The 20,131-nt window shown below is 33.2% G+C and overlaps 1 long non-coding RNA gene across 5 annotated transcripts in view; it reads left to right on the top strand.

The window, feature by feature from the left end:
• Positions 1-20,131, top strand: part of LOC104652571 (uncharacterized) — a 531,330-nt gene that overhangs the window by 72,798 nt on the left and 438,401 nt on the right. The window contains exon 1 of one of the 5 annotated variants that reach the window (XR_012514022.1): positions 11,727-11,794. The exons of the other annotated variants lie outside the window; for them this stretch is intronic. This is a non-coding gene — a long non-coding RNA (uncharacterized LOC104652571). Of the gene's footprint in view, positions 1-11,726; positions 11,795-20,131 lie in introns of those variants that run through there. 5 annotated transcript variants of the gene reach the window in all.

Below are 20,131 nucleotides of genomic sequence, written 5' to 3'. Positions count from 1 at the left end.
GTTTAAGAATCTGTCTTTTTGATACCTACTCCTAAACTGCTTAATGCTGCTGGAGAATATGAATCAGATACAGTGACATGCAAATTTGCTGTCTCCACCCTCACCTTCACCTTTGACACTGAGGAGTATTCCCATCTTTCTTCAGTCAGTGTTTAATCTCTCCACCAATGTTGCTTCATGTTAGCATTCTTTAAAATTGGTGAGGTTTAAAGAACCCTCGTGTATCTTCTTCCCTGCCATCCCTCACCTCAGCAAATGGTCACTGGTTCCTGTTTCACAGAACAATTAGAAGTCTTTGGGCAAGAATGTCCTCATTCTCTTCCCCCAACCCTCGGCTTTTGTTACTATATAAGGTTTTTTTCTGTTCTGAGTTCCTCTTTTCCCTGTTTTTGTGTTTTTCTTACCCAAATAGGAGGGTCTCTGTATTATTAATAATCTCTCTTCCCTCTGCCTTCTCTACTAGCTTCTTCTGTTAGCATTAACACAGGTTAAAATCTCTCATATATTAAAAATCTCTACATTCTTTCTAGCTTATGCTTTCCTTATCATAGCTGAGCATCCTTTAAATGTCATGTACTCCTGTTATTTTGGGACCTTCATCTTCCTTTCACTCTTCAATATGCTGAACTGTTTTCCAGTCTAACTCTGCCATTGAAACTCCTTCAGAAAAGCCAGTAATGCCTTCTTTGTAGAAAAACCCTGTGGATACCATTTGGGATTAATGTTATTGATCTCCAAGTGACGTTTGGAATTGTAGATCACTTCTTTTTTCTTAAAAAACTTTTCTCCTGGCTCCCTGGACAATTCTGTCTTCTGATTTTCCTCTGACCTCTTTGGATTTTTGAATTAGACTGGTTCGCTACCTGCATTTTCTCTGCCTTTCCCTTGTTTTTCTCAGAGGTGAGGCCAAGGCCCTGTCTTTTACTCACTGGATCATTAAGATCCCGTAATGATCTTATTCACTGTTTAGCCTCAAAGCACTATTTACTTGCTTATAACTCTTTGCCTATAATATAATTTATATCCATACCTATATCTGAATATAAACCTATATCTGGATCTCTCCTCTGAGTTTCCATTTGTACCCAGCTGTCTTCTGGAGATCTCCATTTGCATTTCTCATATAAACATTAAACTTAATGTATCTTCAAAAAAATAAGGATTTTTCCCCACCACCCAATGTGCTTCTTTTCCTGGGATTTCTAGCAGTGAAGCGCAGCACAGTTTCTAGCCTTGTGCATCATTTTGGACTCTTCCTTCACCATTCCCACGGACGCATTCCATCAGTCAGCCGGTACTATGGATATTGCCTCTAAATATCCCTCAGATCATTCAGATCATCTCAGCGCACATTATTTCTGTCCCTATTCACTCAATACTCTCTCTCTCTCTCTCTCTCTCTCTCTCTCTCTCTCTCTCTCTCTCTCAGTTGGATGACTAATCCAACTGAGTTACTCACCTCCAGTTTGCCTTCCTCTAATCCCATCTCTACACTGCAGCCAGAGTAATATTTCTCAGCCAAGTTAAAACATTTTAGTGACTCCACATTGCCTTTAGAATAAAGCTCATGCTCTTTAACACAGCTTAGGAGTCCTTCACCATTTATCCTTTGCTTATCACTCCAATTTCATCTCTCACCAATTTGAGCTCTCTCTCTAGGCTCCAGCCTTGCAGCCCTACTTCTGAAGCCTCAACATACCAGGTTCCCTCTTATTTCTGGGACTTCACATATGCTGTTTCCTCTGCCTGGAATATTTTAGTAATCCCTTGACTTGAGCTTTTAGTTTTCAGCTTAGACGTCATTTACAAAAAAGTCTTTCCTAATAACTTGAGTCGGATTTAGGTTCTATTCTTATATGCTTCCATAACATCCTGTTCTTTCACCCATTGCAGCATCTATCAGAGCGCATCTACATTTCCCCTATACTGCCAGTTTTTATGGAGTGAGCCATGTTTGTTTTGCAGCTATGTTTCTACCTACTAGAATATACTGAGGCTTATTGAAAGTGTAGGGGAGAAAAGATTACTCACATGCATGGTTTGTGCCTGAGACACCAACAACAAAAGAAAGATGAACAAGAAAAAAAAATGCGAATTTATTTAATAGGTTTTACCTGACACAGGAGTCTTCAGAAATGAAGATCCAAAGAAACAGGGAAAACTGTATTTTTATTGACAGTCATGCAGAAGTATAATTAGAAGACAAAGGGTATGATGCAATGGTAATAAACTGGGGGACACTTGGCAAGGCCTGATTGTTCAGATGCTTCTCTGTGTCTCTGTTTCAGAGATAAGGAGCTCCTTTCAGGGTGGGCACCTCTGAAATGAAAGTTTTTTGACCAACTCTAGAGGAAGATCAGAGAATCTGTGCCCTGCTTTAGAGGAGAAGAGCATGGAAAAGGGCAGAGAGAACTTTCTGCTTCTGCTATCTTCTTAAATGCTAAGGAGTCACGTTTTGGGGCAGTAGGTCCTGAACTTCTTCAAAAGTTTACTGAATGAATAAATGTTTGTGTGAATAATAAATTAAACTCCTCCCCTTCTATTTATATTTACTGTCTTTGTTCATTCATTTATTATGAAATCTGTATGTCAGCTACGGTTCCTAATCTTAACATCTATCTAAGATTGGCTTAAACCCATATGTGTATGTTACTAGAAATTCAGAGCTGAGCTGAAATTTCTGGTAGGTTTTTGCTCTCATGAGTACTTTATCCCCAGTTCTTGTGACTGTTAGCTCTTTTCTGCATTCAGTAAGCACAGATAAGAAACTCAGATCCTTTTGCCATTTCAAAGAGCCTTATATATAACAATGGTGAGTGCGGGAAAGTTTACTGAAACATGGGGTAGGAGGGTTCAGTGCGAGAGATGGAGGGATTTAGGTTCTAGCAGTTCAAACGGCTTTCCATGGAACCTGCCACCAGCAGGGGTCGCTAGTAGGCCCACGACAGTGGCAAGCGTTTTTTTTTTTTTGTTTGTTTGTTTTTTTTTTTGAGACGGAGTTTCGCTCGTTACCCAGGCTGGAGTGCAATGGCGCGATCTCGGCTCACCGCAACCTCCGCCTCCTGGGTTCAGGCAATTCTCCTGCCTCAGCCTCCCGAGTAGCTGGGATTACAGGCACGTGCCACCATGCCCAGCTAATTTTTTGTATTTTTAGTAGAGACGGGGTTTCACCATGTGGACCAGGATGGTCTCGATCTCTTGACCTCTTGATCCAACTGCCTCGGCCTCCCAAAGTGCTGGGATTACAGGCGTGAGCCACCTTCGCTGACTTTTCTACGCTCCTTTCCTCTCCTTGCCCTTTCTCCGTTTCTCTTGTAAAAGCCAAGTTTCTTCTCATCTTGGGCCATTCTGTAACCTTGTTGCCTTGGCTCTTGCTGTGTAATCCACACATTCAGGTCTCACTTTTGTCTCACTCTATTACGCTATTTTACCAAGTCAGTTCCTTTCTTACAATAATGTCGCTTTCAGCTTACTGCAATGCTCTTACTCCTTTATTCAACAAATATTTGTTAAAGTGTGTGATGGGCTAGGCGCTACGCTAGGTGTGGTGATCGAAGAAGTTAAGAGGGTGGGATCTGTGTCTTGAAGAGTTCAGTCTGGTGAGGGACACAGATGTGTCCCGAAAAGGTGTACTTAGGATGCTAAAAGAGCTCAGGGAAGAGGGGTCTCCACCAGGCTAGGATTGCAGACCAATGCCAGACTGAGAGGCATGAGCAGTGACTGGACTAGAGACGGAAGGTAGTATTTTTAAACTTTTTCAAAAACATTGGTTATAAAAGATTGGAAGTAGTTGTCTTGTTAATTGAATGGGAAAAGGACTCTGAATGATAGTGCATTCATGCTATAGCCAACTCAGAGATTCAAGAGAAAGGTGGTGGGTAACCAAGGGCACGGGGACTTAATAAGCTCATCTGCGGGGTTGGCCTCGTAGAAGCACTCGGGAGTGTGGTACAATGGAAATGCTGATAGTCTGGATATGTCCATTGTAAACTGAGCTCCCCACTAACTAGAAGATAACTTTGAAGGAGCTGGGTAACTTAAGTGACTATTTTTTTGCTTTTTAAATGAGGAGAAAGGCACTTACTCTTTTGCAAGTTATAATGAAGATTAAGTCAGAGAATGTATGTTTATATTGTTTAAAAGAAATATAAATAAAATACGTACATGTAAGCCATTCATCAATATTTAATGAATTTTCCTAGGATAAAAACTTAATGTTCAGAGACTAAAATCTACAAGGTTTATGAACTCAAAATTTCAAACCTTAAAAAAGATTCCATTAATACGGGCACAGTGATTCACAACTGGATAAATAAATGCAAAATCTTTTATAGCCAATTTTATTTTATTTTATATTTGCATGTACTTGGCAATATTTCTAAAGAGATGATGTAACAGAAAAATGAGCCACAGTAAACTTGACTCTGATTTTTTCCAACGTGAGCAGATTGAGGATGATGAGTCCAAGATTCTTAATAGTGATTGTAGTTCCAAGTTTTTGTCCATTCAGTGTGACGGTACATTTCGCCTGGAAAGAGTCCCCCCTTTGCATGTGTGTTTTAATCACAAAAGAATGCTTTCAAACTGTGAATCAATTTACAAAACAGCAAACTGTAACATCTCTTGAAGGCCACACACACAGAGAAATAAAAACCAAAATCTATAGAAACAATTCTAAGCCGTTAGCTGGCTCTGCTCTGAAATTGTTTGAGGAAACATTGCCAAGGTACCTTTAAAACAAAAAAGGGTATAGGATAAAAAAATTGAAAAAGTACCATGACTGAAGTAAATCAGTATATAATTCTCAAAAAAATTGTCTAATAATACACTGAGTTCAGATATTATTTGCTAACAAAGTTCTTTTCTCAAATACAGAATGAATTATCTTCAACTTAAACTTTTGTATAATGTAAAAAAGAGCAAAGCACTAAGAAGAAATCTATTACCTCCCATCCTTTGAAAGTTACTTTCTGCATGTTTTATTTTAATGAACAAAATTATAGTGAGTAGAATTTAAATACTACCTTTTTAAAATTAAATGTTTTGTATAGGTCTGTTATATTTACAAACATAATTTGGGAAACAAAGTTACTTAAAACTTTGACTTATTTAGTGTGCTTTGATGTATTAATTAACCTTCATTTTCTTTAAACAAATCATTCTAAGACAAAATTAAATGATTGAATTCATTAATAAACTTGATCCAGTACTTTACAGTATTACACTTAAAAATAGAGTATGAGATTTACTCTACTATTTTAATTCAAAGTTATCAAAGAGTCCAAATGCAAATTGTTTGCTAGTTTCCATTTGAAAAACAAACATTTAATAGAATTACAAAATTATTACAAAAATGATGCAGTAAGTAGTAACCAGTTTTATCTTTTCAGAAAGTATTTGGTTGATTAATTTTATGTAATAATATGATTATTATGTAAAACTTTATTTGATCAACTGAAATTTTAGTTTCTGATCTTATGTAAATAGAAATTGAAATGTGAGCTAATGCATTTTGATCATGTTGAAAGGTAACTAATCATATGTTAGGCCAACTTCATTTAAGATTAGTTGAATTCTGAAATTATGGTCTGTGAAAGTAACTAAGGTCTGTTGATCTGCTCTTGACTCAACTAAAATTACACTGACCTATTTATAGAAATTTCTCCCTTCTAAAATAATTTTAGTTGAAAAATTGAATGTTTTATAATTAAATGTTATATTTTTAACTTTTTTAAAAGAAAGAATACATTCAACTAAAAATTATACAACAACTCTATAGCAATAAGTATTCACATATAAACACAGTATTCTCAAGAGGGTATGAAAGGAAAGATGTCTTAAAAATTATGGTGATTTAATTTTATTTTGCCCTAGAATGACATTCTCTTGAGCATTTGTGAAAATGAAGATGAATATGCAGGGATACATTCGGTTGATTTTGTGCCAGATGGCCAGTTGCAGAGGCTGAACTAAGCTGAACTGATTGATTCGTTTTTGCCATATTGCATGCTGGCGCTTACCAGAGTTCACATCATTCAAGTACTAGCATATTTGGTAGGTTTGTGGGGTTTTCTCTTTTTTTTTTTTTGTTACCCATCTTTAAAAACTTTCTTGGGATGATCTCTGCTTTAAAATACACGATTTTTGTTGTTATATCAAATGGTCAGTTTTTCCAAAAATTTCATAAATTTAGAAAAAAGTACTTTATACTTTCACTACCCTATTTTATGCTCATCAGTTAAATTGCTCATATTGAATGATAAACATTCAAAATTCACAAAAAAAGTTAGCTCTTCAAATGTTGAGTAGAAATTCTTAGAGTATAGTAACTATTATTCAAATCAGAAGTACCCAATAACTTTCAAGAGAAAGAGACCACAGCGTCTACCTTCAAGGGGCTGCTTATTAGCATGGAGGAGAAGACAAGTGATGCGTCTATTTAATACTGGTGTCATAAGTACTTATATACACATACTGGACATAATTATCTAGCAATCTGTAAAAAAGCTAAGTGATTGAGTAGTGAAAACATAAATGACCAGGGTCCAGAGTAGGCTATTTCATTCTAACAACAATACCTTAATACCCTCTTGGGGTATATTTGACAAACTATCGTTCATTGTGTTTCTCTGTTTTGTTCATCAACACTCTTCTTAGTTGAAGGGAGAGAGAGAGAAAAGTGTGATATACACACGAGCCAGTGTGCAGGAGTTGATACAGTCACATATGTACCTACTGTCTTGCCTTTACTTTTCAAGGTTATTTTAAAGATTACCTTTCAAGGTTGCTTTACCTTTCATATAGGTTAATCCCAAGATCTAGTACTTACATGTTTTTAATATAAGCCGTTTTATAGTAACTGATAATTTAAGATGGAAACAGAAGCAAAAGGAGTTACCAAAAACCCTGAAAAAGAATCATTAAAGACTACTGACCTAGGGTGAGTATTGCTACAATGTATATTTCATTCATAGCTACATTAAAATCAAAGGAGTAACTACATTTTCAAAATTTTGATGTCTTTAAATTTTTTAACGTGCATTACATGGATCACTGTGCAATGAGGCAAGTGTTTAAAGAACTGTACATTTAGCATAAAGTCCTTTAATTTTTTTCAAGAGTAAGATGTTCTTGGTGCCAAGCCCCCAAAACCATTTAAAAAATTGAAAAAAAAACAAAACCACCAAATGTCATAACCCTAACAAATCATAATTTTAAACACTTTATAACAACAGGTTTTGACTTCTTTATTGGCAGAAATTTTTTACAATTTCAGGAAAGAAATATAACCTGAAAAAAACTTGCAAAAGAAAACCCTACCAATTTATTTCCAGGCATGCATGAGATATCAAGTTTTAAATTTTTGGTTATTAATCCGCTACAGAAATGTTAGAGAAAATTGCAGGAAAAAAACAAAAAGGATTATCTCAAGGTGCACGAGGCCAAATTCTAATCTATTTTACTTCTCATTTATATGTTTATCAAGATTGTGTAATATCTTCTGTGAATAATGGGTAGACGAAAAATTTAATAAGAAAACAGATTTTATTGTGAAAAGAAAACTGAAAGTGGCATTACCTTGAAATGAAATTTGACCTGTATTATTTGAATTGAAAGAGAAAAAACTTGTCAAATTGCTCTGAGAAATTAGTTTTTTTTTTTTCATCTTCTGAAACTTGTGATGGACTGAATATATAAATTTCCTCTATGCCAAAAATTCCCGTGACATCCATGTTACCTATAGTGATTTGGTGAGTCAAGCAGAGCAGTTAACACTGCAGACTATAGGACTGAAAGAGATTAAAGCGGTGAACCCACAGTACTTTATTGACTGAGGTCCCCACATTAACCTGATCTGATCCAGTAATTACTATGAATAGAATAGGGCTTACAGTTCTCCTTAATAACACCGCAGGCTTTTTTATTCTATAAAGAGATTTTCTATTCATGTTCTTTACTCCTTTCCAGATTTACAGATTTGTAGCAAGAAAGAATGTGTGTGGCTTTGCTGACACACCAGGAAAGAAAGATACCTAATGTTCATGGTCAATAAGGGACGTGGTTCAAGACATTCGACACAACACAACACATTCTGTCTAACCTAACTTACTTTAAAGTTTTGTCCATATTTTCAATTTTCCAATTGCCTTCTGCTCTGCTCTTTAAAAGCACTAAAAATCAATTTACAAACATTGACTAATTATGAGGGAGATTTAACTTTAAACTTAGGGAATTGTTAAAATACCATATTATATAATAACTTTTTTTTTTTACCCTAACTCTTAGAGTACATACATTTAAATTTACATTGAAAACCAAAAGCTACTTTAACACAGTCAGAATGATAGAAAGATCATGTATATGTGTGAGATACAATGCTATAATGAATAATCAGTATTTTCTTTCAATTTGGAAAAACAGCTGCAGCTAGCTGATAAGGCATATTATAAGAATAAGTAAAACCTGGCTGTTAATAATTATGATTTGGGATAATCCAAAATAGTGACATAATCATTTAACTTTTAAAAATGGATTAAAGTCTGTAAGTAGTTAAGAATTAGAAGGTAAATACTGGTTAATGTTAGGAGTTGTAAGTTTAGATTATCAGAAAGTCTTTAAAAACATTAAAGTAAGAATTTGACTTTTACATTAATAGCTTTTAATTTTTATTAAGATTCTGCAAAAATTCGAAAGCACACCTTTGCCATTCAGAGACGATAAATATATTTGTGAATGAAGTGAGTGAGTGAGTGCACATGAGAGTAAATGCAGAATGGCTGTTACTCTTGCTAAAAGAAGGAATTCCCATATTAGAGAACTAACTTCACAAGTATCACAGCCGACACCTCAAGTAGAATATATATTTTGTAAGATTTCTGTTATGTTATTTTTTTCAAAATAATTTCTGAAGTCTCAGTATGGGTCATTCTTTTTACAAAATAATAAATAAAATGAGACTATTAAGATAATACATTTCATTATTTAAATGTTTTGAATAAGTATTTAAAAATATTGAAGAAAAAAGGCAAGCTACAAAATAGAGTAATACTTTGACAGCTATGGAAGATTGGATGGATGATATAATTTCATTTCTTTTTAAAGTTTCTGTTTAAAGCAATTAATGCAAGTAGAAGATACCATTTAATATCAGATTTTTGTTTTAAGATCTTTTATCATAATTTTGCCATCTTCCCAAATAGAAGGATTATTATGAGTCAATTTGATTAGTCTGTCAAAAGCCTCTTTCTTTGTGGTATTTTACTGAGTGCATGATTAATCTGTATCATGCTTTTAAGAAGTAAGAACTTGAAAATAGGCAGGTGAGTAGTTGGCCAAACAAACTCAGTGTGATGGTGTTCATTATGAGAGCTATATCGCTTTAACAGTGGCATGTGCATAAAATTTGTTTAACTGTGGAATTCTTTGATGCTATTTCGGTACTTGATGTTTTACTTTATTGAAGGAATATTGATAATGTAACTAATAGTATGAAAATATTTCATTTAAAACAACTAAGTGAGCAATTAGTTACTTTACAAAAACATATGGATATATTCTATACCTTGTAATAATGTGTACTTGGTAAGAGATTCGTAGTGAAACCTCATCTTTTTGGTGGCTATTTTTACCATTAGAATAAAACAGCATTTGGAAACAGTAGGATAGTTTTTATCTGTAGAATTAAAAAGAATCTGAACAGAAAATGGATTCATATCATCTTCTTTTTTGGGTACTAAACATAGAAAAATATATAGCAGTTGATTTATTACAAGTGAGTTGAATTTTCTCTCCTGGTGGGCTTTTCAAACCCTTAGTTGCTGTTCTTATCCTTGCTGTGTGAATACCATTTTTATATCACTTTTTGTTAAAAGGAATTTCCATGAAAGCACCACAAACTGTAGCCTGGAATCTGATTATCTGCTTTCCATGAAAATTTTGATGGGTTTGGGTCAGTATTCACCTCTGTTCAGATGATTTAATTTGCACCAGGCTCTGCAATAAGGAAGTTTTCCACAAATGAGTGTGGGCATTATAGTCTTTAGGACCAGAGGGGATTTATTCTATCAAACACAAAGGGACAAAATATGACAATAATAGAAAACCATGCTATTTCAATAGACTACAAGTTGGTGAATTTTTATGGTCATAGTAGATAATAATGTAAACATTTTTTCTCTCCATCTTGGAAAAATTAAGTGAAGAAAGAGGTTAGAGGAGAAAAAGTATTTTTAAAAAATCCTTTTATATACTTACTTTAGAATGCTCAGGTTTAACAAATTTTTTTAAATCACATGAATTATCTCTAGTTCAAGCCTACTTATTAAGAAAAAAACTAGAATTTGTTAAGGCCATTGAGTTGAGCATCAGAATAAATAATTGCATTTTTAAGTGTAATTATTATTGTATTTTAATGCTATTAGTTAAACTATATAGGTTTTAAACAATAAATTTGTGTTTTGTATAATCACTCTCACAGAGACCATTTTAATAATGTTTGGTTGGAATATATACTGTGAGTCATAGTAATCTTCACTTAGACCTTAGAGTGATATTGACTCTAGACAATGATTTTATCATTTGTTTCAGAAAAAACTGGCAGCTTTTAAACACTCACTTCTTCACAGCTATAAATATTTTGTTTTAGTAATCTAACATATAATACTCTGCATTTTGCCACAAAGTATAGAAACTTTGCTCTATTGTAACTTAGTACTATTTTTAATTGGTTTATGTTTTTCTATTGCAAAAAATTATACTAAAATTATTTAATTTATATAATTGCACTCAGTAGGAAGATTAGCAGATTTGACATTAAGGATAATAAAGGAGGCCTATCAGCTAAACTATTTTCTTTCCAAATATAAACTAAAGTAGTGAGATTCATAAGTTTACAGTCAGAGAACAGAGCATTGTTCTTGTAATGGATTAGCTTTCGATTTAAAAAATTATTTAAAAAGACATACATTTTTGAATTTTTCTATGTAAGAATACTCTGTATTTTAATTTTATTACAAATTTGTATTTCAGAGTCGGCTGTAGGGGATGTATGGAAATGGCAGTTAAATACTCACAGAAAGTTTGTTTCATTCAAAAATTGCTGTAATTTTTCTTTTCCTTCCCTTCCTTCCTTCCTTCCTCCATTCCTTTCTCCCGTCCCCCTCCTCCCTTCCTCTTTTCCTCCCTCCCTTCCTTCTTTTTTCCCTCCCTTCTTCCTTTGAAACATATATTTACTACACAGGCTGCACGAGGTAAGGTTTTCTTACTTTCATACTGCTACTATTTGTATTCATTATAATATAAATCTGTTGAAAAAGGAAAACGTTTAAAAACATTTATTTCCTCTATGGTAAAAAAATCTTATGGCTTCTTTTTAAAAGAAAAATATTAAGCCAGATTAGAAGGAAAAAAACATAATACCGGCTGACTATTTTGAATGGTGCAGGTAAAACTAAAAATTGAATTAAAAATGAGGATACAGAACAGCAACAACAAAACACATTAACTGAATTCAGGAAGGCCCTACTTACACATTAGTATTGATTGCCGCTTTGCATCACTTATGCAGAATTAACAGTGGCTTTTGCCATGTTCTAGATAATTCCTCTTTTGGGTTGGATATGCACATTAAGAGGATAAGTTGTACATGTGATTTTGTGCAAAATTCAGGTCTATAAGACAGAAGCAGAGCTTTCATTTTCTAGCTTTTCATCCTGTATTTCTTTCATAGGTCATCAAATACAGACATGTCAGAATTCTGAGAAACAAAGTAAATGGCTATGTTTTTCTTCCTGAGGTCAGTTGCATTCCTTATATTATTGGAGAACTTTAGTTACAGCAAATTTTCCCATTGATACACAGTTTGTATAATTGTGTGTACACATATGTGTCTAAATTAGCCATACGTTTCTAAGGAGGCTCTTTAAGAAAAGTTACAGTATATATATGCTACATACCTATTTGAACAAGTCTATTATTAGTAGCTTAGCATATGAAATTTAGACTGTGATCATGATTTTTGAAAGATTACAAATAGTTGCATCTTACTGAGTACTTTCTCTGAGTTGTGTACTTTTCATACATTCACTCCTAAATTCTAAATATGTACATCTTTATTTTATAAGAGAAATTAAGGCTCAGAGAGGTTAAGTGATTTGCCAAAAGTAATGCAACCAATAAATGTGAGATGGAATTTTAAAACTGTGTTCATTTGAATATACTCACCCTCTTTATCCTAGCATTTGGATAAAGATTTAAAGTTTACAAAGCATCCTGACATAAAAGATTCCACGCTCATGAGTTGTAATAGAACAAAAATTTCTAAAATGCTTAAAAAGCAAATGAATTTAATGGGATTTGGGATAGCTCCACATTAGATGAGTTGACAAGTGATAAATGCATATTATTTTACATTTCATAGAAAGGCTTTAAACAGGATGCAAAATCCACATATTTTATTCAATGTAAGTGGCCTGTTGGGCATAAGTGTTTCAAATGTAGTCTTCTATTTACAAATCAGAACTAAGCACTAGATAATGTATGACGAATGGGATTAGAAAGAAAATATTAAGGATCCTCTCTTGATTTTTTGTTCTAAAAAAAAGACAGAACTCCATTTGCACATATATATTGCCAGGAGGACTGAGAATAGGTAGATTGTGGATGTTTTTGAGAATTTTTGAAGTTTGTTTATTTTATGTGTAACACTTCAGTATATTTATTATATCACCACTGCATCTTTGGAACATGCAGAAAAAAAAAGCAGAAAATTAAAATTATCTTTAAAAAAATCTCCTAGTCTATTTCAGAGTCTGAAAACTAAACAAAATTGTTTGCATTAAATTTTTTTTAATTCTATAATTTAATAATAGTATTAAATAAACTTTAATAATGTTTGGAGAAAAAAATTTGCTTTATTAGCTTTCGAGGACAAAGGTGCTGTGAATCTCCTTAGTTTTTGTCTGGTCGTTCTATCAGCTGTCAGGAACTGGGTGGATTGGGGGAAGGAAATTTAATCACAAAGTATTCAGATAACCCAAATTTTCATTATAAGTCACACAAGTGAAATGGCTAAGGGATCCAGGTCCAAAGTATAATAAACCAAATTATTTTAAATGAATTGTAAGATTTCATATTTTCAGTGACAGTAGCAAATGACTGCTTTCCTAGCAATTTATTCAAATTATTAATAGAAAAATGAACACTCCAGGGACAGAGGCTGGGTACAGTTCTTTATCAGAAGGTAATCTTTCATGGCCAGACATTACATTATCTTTTACCTTTGTAGTGCTCTTGCCAAATATGTTTAACCTAAATTTAATTGTTAAAAAAAAAACAACATTTGGAAGAAATTTACATTGTGGGACATTTAAACAATTGTTATGGGTTCTTCAAAAATTTCAGTGCATAGGAGACACATGCTGAGGAACTGTTCTAGATAAAAGGTGAAGAAAAAGACAAATAGCTAAATGCAATGTGTCAAACATAACCTTTGATTGCATTCAGAGTCTTTCCTCTCAAATAAGTTATAAAAGATGTTATCAGGAGAACTGGAGAAATTTTACACAAGGACTTTATAATAGAGAATACTATTGCAACTATATTAAGTTTATTGTGTGTGATAATGATATTGCAGTTTATGTAGCAGAATGCCCTGGCTCTTTGGAGGCACATGCTAAAGTGCATAAGGGTGAAATGTCATAATGCTTGTAACTTGAGTTCAAATGGTTCCATGTAAGAAAATATGTTTTAGGTTGAAACATGATTTTGCCAATATTCAACAATTTTGGACTGAGAGAGAGAAACAAATGTAGCAAAAATGTTAACAACTGTTAAATTAAATGAAGGACATGAGAATGTTTGCTATGTTGTTTCAAATTTCCTATAGCTTTGAAGTGTTTTGAATAAGCTGGAAAAAAGGTTACATTTATTCCTTACGTTAGTGAGCTATAAAAATGATTTAGTTGAAATTGGCATACTGTACTCAATGTACACAGCTAATTCCTATTACTCAAGCCAAATAAAACCTCCTCATTCACAGTCACGGGGTTTAGTGCTCAAATTATCCAAATAATTGCTTTATGGATTCATGTCACTTTTACAGAAAATAGCACTTATGGCTTGTTCATCAGACAACCATTTTGAAGTGTAGCTTGTAGTTCCAACTATAGGAGTATCCTTTGCTGTATTAATGGGGATATATTCTTACAGAACTCAAAAACTCTAATGCTTCGGTTAGTTTAGCAATGACAAATATAAATATTATTCTTACTTTAAAATTCTGCAAACTAAAATGTTCGTTGTTAAAGTATCTTCATTATACAAATTGAAATGTAGTATTTTCCAGATTAATATAAAATGTATTGAGACATAATCAATATTTAAATAATCCAGTAGGATTTTACATTTCATATTATCTAAAAGATCTGGTTTTAAATCCTGGTAAGTAAATTTGCATTTACTTGATTGTGAGTTCTCTGTAAGCTGCAATAAATAGGCCCTAAAGTACCAGTCTATAGGATTGCAGAAGATGCCCCTGGTGTACGTATCAGGTTGGGATTTGTTTTGTGGTGATCACCCTTTTGGATTAGAAGATTGCATGACAAGGAACTATTAGAGTAAAGGGCAAAGAATTCAATTCCTTGATGTCACTTTTCTTGGACAGCCTTTAAAAATAGGTCATTTAATGTTATCTGGATTTGTGTATTACAGCAGCACCTGCTAATGCTGTTTAAAGGTCTATCGGAGCTTTCATTTTCAGGCTTTCTAGACTGTATCTTGATACTCTAAACCTAAATATACTTTTATCCAAATGGTCGTGAACAAGGTCTGCAGCAAATGCATATTTCTTATATTATACTGCAATTAAAAAATGAATGTTTCTTTAATATATGCTAAAAGGTGAAAGATGAAAACATGAAATTAACAAAATCATCCTAACATTGGCTAACTCAACATTTGATTCTTTTAAAAAGGATCTGTGAATTGTGCAATTAGATATCTACTTAAAGATCCATTAAAATGGTAATTACAATTTTCTGAAATTTTTGTGTGCTTTATTTTAATCATGAACATATTAATGTGTACCTTTTAGCTATTGTTAAATTTCACCTTTTAAATATGTCTAAGTAAGGCTTTTTAGAATGGGCAATTATGTTTTATTACCATGTGCTATTCTACCAATATAAGGATAATGCCACTAATATTGCATGTATATATTTATACAGCGACAGTTTTTGTATACTAGGATTTCATTCAAGAAATATTTTATCTGACATTTCTGCATGTAAACCTGTAAGTGATATATAATAAAATAGTAAGAATCAGTTTTGACATAAATATTAAAATCAGATAGCTGATTTAAACACTAAACACCACCTATGTCTTTCTTAACATTTTACAAAGTTCTGTGTTAACACAGCTGTATTTCGGTAATTTGTGTTTAAGTACAGGAATAAATTTGATACATGTTTTATTTTGTGGATTCATAATTATTTTAAAAAACTCTCAAAGCTGTAAATAAGATGACCATTCTATACAGTAGAGCAAAAGAACTACAATGCCACTAGAATCTGATTAAATATAATAAAACCTGCTTCTTTGCTTGCTTGCCAGTGAGTTTTAATTATATAAATTAAAAAGTGGTTATAGTGCCCTTAAATAAAGTACTAATTTTTAGTGATAATCTTAGCTTTCTATGAAGAAGTATTGTATGTCCAAATAAGAAATGGACATACAATTGGAATGTTAGAATAAGAAAAGTAAGTGATTATTATTTTGGTGATGTTAAGCCTATATTTGCAAAAAACATGGGCTTCTAATGCTGCATTGCAAGTGATTCCTAAGCAAATAATATTCTATCTGTGCATTAGGAGATCCTGTCTTTTATATATGTAACAAATTTATCAGATATTGTCATGGCAAGGATTCTTGCAGTATTTAGGCTCACCAGGGTTAGAAAAAAATTAGTTTAAAAAAAAGTATCTGTAATAGTTTTCCTACCACTGTGCTTGAGTTTTCTTCTTAAGGACTTTGATATTGGGATCACATGCTGCAGTATTTAAGCTTGATGGGATGAGTTAAGGATAGGGGCTTAATATGGCTTAACTGTCATTTCTGCTTACATTCTAAAGACTTGGATCAGTGTCATCAGAGCAATCTTTGTGGTCTTGCCTGAAACAACTGAAAATATTAGAAATACAGATGGAATTTTGGGACGAGACCGTACTTTGCATGTTAGGTTAATTTATATTTTGGCTAAGTTGCTTGCTTTATACAAAGGTTTCTATGGGCATTGATTTTTTATTTCATTCTGTTGACATTAAATGAAAAAAAAAAAAAAAAAATTTCCCGAAAGCCAATGGTTTTCTACGTAAATGAGTTCAGACTTAATTTTAATGGAAGTGAAACATAGTCAATAGAGGCAAATTAAAACCATATAATTTTGTAATCTTAGTTTAGCTATAATTGCAGCAATAAAACAGTGGAAAGAATAATTGTGGAACATATGTTTGTGAGTGACATTATCTAGGTGACTTCCCCTTTACGGCAATGTGCTGCCCTATTTGTTTCCCCTCCCTATGTATTGGAATGACAAACCTGCAAGCCTGGAGTTAATGCTGATTGCAGCAGCTGCTTACACATGGAGTCTCCATAGCAACTGTGAAGGTTGCCATGCAACCATATTCTTTTAGGGACAGTGAAAATGCCCAAAGGCTTACTAAAAATACACGAGGAAAAAATCTGAAATTTTCTTACTACTTTTAGTGGTTATAAAGAACTATGATACAAGTTGAAAGCACAGGTCAAGCAAATAAAAACCCAGCTCTGACCTTTCAAAAATTGCTTGCTGTTGCCTGAAATCTCAAGCTTTATTCACAGAGATGACTTTTGATCGATTGTAAAATTGGTAGCTTATGCCAGGCAGCCCTCTAAGACGGGAAGATTCAGTATGGTGCTATTGGTATTCCTTGTGGGGTTAAAGGTCAGTAGAAAGTCATCAATGCAGTATTGATTGGTGGGGCTGAAAAATGCCCATGTTTACACCTTCTCACTGCTTAGGGTTGTGTACCAAACCTTAAGAAGACTCATACAGCCTCCGAGCGTGCTCTGGAACAAACCATTCCATCAGCAAATGTGACATCACTTCAGTCAGCTCAGCTGTTTCTACAGCTTTCTATAAATAGCCAGATAAAAAATTGAAGACTACTTGCAGAGAATTTGGCCAACCAATCTGCTTATTCGAATCATTTAAGATAGTCTAAGAGTCTGAGTTTTAAACATCTTCGGTTGGTACTGATGTTTTTCAACATAAATTGTTATTTTGATAGCAGAATCCTTTTTAGCATACATATAAAATGTGCTGATGTACATGTAATTTTATTATCGTGTGACCCTTTTAAAAAAATTGAACCAACATTGTCCAGCATCTAATGGGGTAGGCTATGTCCTAACATCTGATCATGCATGTTCACATACATAGAGTTCTTGATATCATCTAACTTACTACTTTAGCAACACAAACTTAGTGAATAAATAAGAATATGTCAGACAAGATGGCTATCATCAAATTATAAAACTGTAAGATTTTTAAAAATCAGCTGAGGTAATAAAGACATTAATATTTGAAAAGAATAAACAAAGAATGTACATAAATTTTCTTTAATCATATTTCACATGTAATCAGTCATATTTTAACATTTTGAATGAAATTTTCTCAGATGGTTGCATAGTTATATTTAAAATGAATCTATTCTTCAAAAAATACTCTGAAATTGCAGACTTTATTAGACCAACAGTACAATGTTCTATTATTGAGGCATTTCTCAATTTTCCGTAGATTTTATGCCAGTAAAGATGATAGCAAGTTATGCAGGTCATCGCAATGAAAAATTTTTGTACTTCAAATAGTCAAGACAGACTTTTTTGAAAGCTATTATAGACTGTGTCTACGATTTAACAAAAATATGTGGTCAGCTCACTTAATCTAGTTAAAGGAGTACATGAACGCTTTGTTTCCAAGACTTCAAATATTCAGAGTAAACTTAGATGTGAATGTCATATGTACGCCTGGAAAACAGGATAAACATTCATCAGTTTGAAGCATCCTTAAGAACAGTATAGAACACCCATCTAGTAGGAGAAGCCCGTGCTACGTACCAGTTAATTTCTTACTATCGTCTTGGGTTTTTTTTGTTGTTGTTACCAGTAGCTTGTGTTTATAAAATACTTTCATGCCCTCTGTTAGAAAAGATTACGAAGATCAACATAAATTTTATCTAAATCTACTCTCTTCTTAAAATAATAAACCAGATATACTAGACTATTAACATGCTTTTTCTGTTTAGTATTCCTCCTTAATTGATAATTCATAAAGATGATTGCAAATGGTGTTTTAATTTAGTGGCTGAATTGAAAAATATAGATTTGTTTTTAAATAAATATTTACTTTATTATTTAAGCAGACAACACCTAGAACCAGACATGAAAGTAATCTGTAGTATAGTGATCTGAAAGATTTTTGAAAAATTATTATAAAATTTAATATGTAAAAATTAACAAACACTAGATTTGATACCAAGTTGCATGAGCCCAACTAATACTTTTCAAAATTTAGAAGAGCTTAAATTAACATTATTTAAGCAAACTGTAAGCATGGAGATATAAACTATACAATAAGCAGTATGAATAATCTATAGAGCAGGACTCTAGACTTATGTTCCACAAGCCTTCTTATTCCTTAAACTTCATATCTTATGATATAAATGGAAACATGGTTTCGCATTCCAGCATAAAAAAAATTAAATTAGTATTGTTATATCACTGTCTCCCCCATTCTGGTATTCAGAAAGCATAAGAGAAAAGTGCACTAGTTTTATGATGACGTTCTTTCTCACAGCTGTTTGATATGTATTAAAACTACCTATTCATGTTTCATTTTAATTTGGTTTGGTTTGAAATTTGAATCTTTGTCAGGGAGTGGTTTTGAATTTGCATTCCATAGCCTGTTGATAAATTTCAGAATATAGGTAGACTGTTTTCACTAGATTTGATAGGCAAGCATCTTTCTGAGTATATGCAGATCTCTAAAACGTTCTGACTTTTTAAGATTATGATAATTAAAATTTTTTTTGAGGAGCCATCCTAAAATAGTGAGAAGAATTTTGTACAGATTTTATTTGAAAACTGAATAGAATAACAGTGTATAACTATGGCTATAGCTTTATTTAATTCATCTCAAAATACCCCTACATGTTCATCTTTACTCATATGTGATATCACGGCTAAAATTACACTTAATTTTTGAGCATCTGTCCTATATGCTCTCAAGTTTTTAAAAGTAACCATTTAATAGCTTGGAGAGATAAATTACTAATAAGATACAATTGTTTATTAAAATGTAATGAAATACATTTTTTTTTTAAATTGTGTAATCCTCTTTTAGCTTAGTATGTCTCAGGGCATTATCAACAATCTAAAAAAGTCAAACTTGAAAAAAATCTTTTTAGCTTTTTTTTTTCTTCTTCTTTAGCACAGCCAACCATTAAATCTCACGAGTAATGTTGAAAAGATCTGGTTGTGTGCATAGATTGCTCTTTACCCAGGATGCACTTCTGTCTACAAGATTCTGAATAGAGACACACCTGCTAGCTAGCTGATAACACTCTGGGGTCATTTCATTGAAGAAACTGTCAGCCAGGAGGCACTTAAAATAAAGCCACAGACAAAATCATGACCTACACTGTTGAGAGTGAAAAGGTGTAAAAGCAGAAAGGAAATGTAGATAAATGCACATTCCTTTGTACCAAAACAAAACTTTTACATGTAAATTCAACGGAATAGGAAAGAATGGGGAAGAATGTTTCCCTCTACAGTAGAAACAAATTAGATTGTTCAGCTGCACATTTGGCTCTCCGCCAAAGGAGTCGTGTGCCATGCTTGTTTGCCTACCAGTGCTGCTTAGATTGGCAAATGCCCATGCAGTTTGAAGAGGGCAGGCGGATGACTGGATGCCTGCCAGGAAGTGTGTGGGCCTGATGCCACTGCTGGACTCCATAGCCTGGTAGGAATGAGGAGTACAAAGGCATTCAATAATCTGAATGTCCCTTTGCTTCAAGAGAGTGGTGCCAGGCAG

The sequence above is a fragment of the Saimiri boliviensis genome, chromosome 15 (genome assembly GCF_048565385.1).
Source record: "Saimiri boliviensis isolate mSaiBol1 chromosome 15, mSaiBol1.pri, whole genome shotgun sequence".
NCBI lineage: Eukaryota > Metazoa > Chordata > Mammalia > Primates > Cebidae > Saimiri > Saimiri boliviensis.
This window is presented reverse-complemented; position numbering and strand designations above follow the sequence as displayed.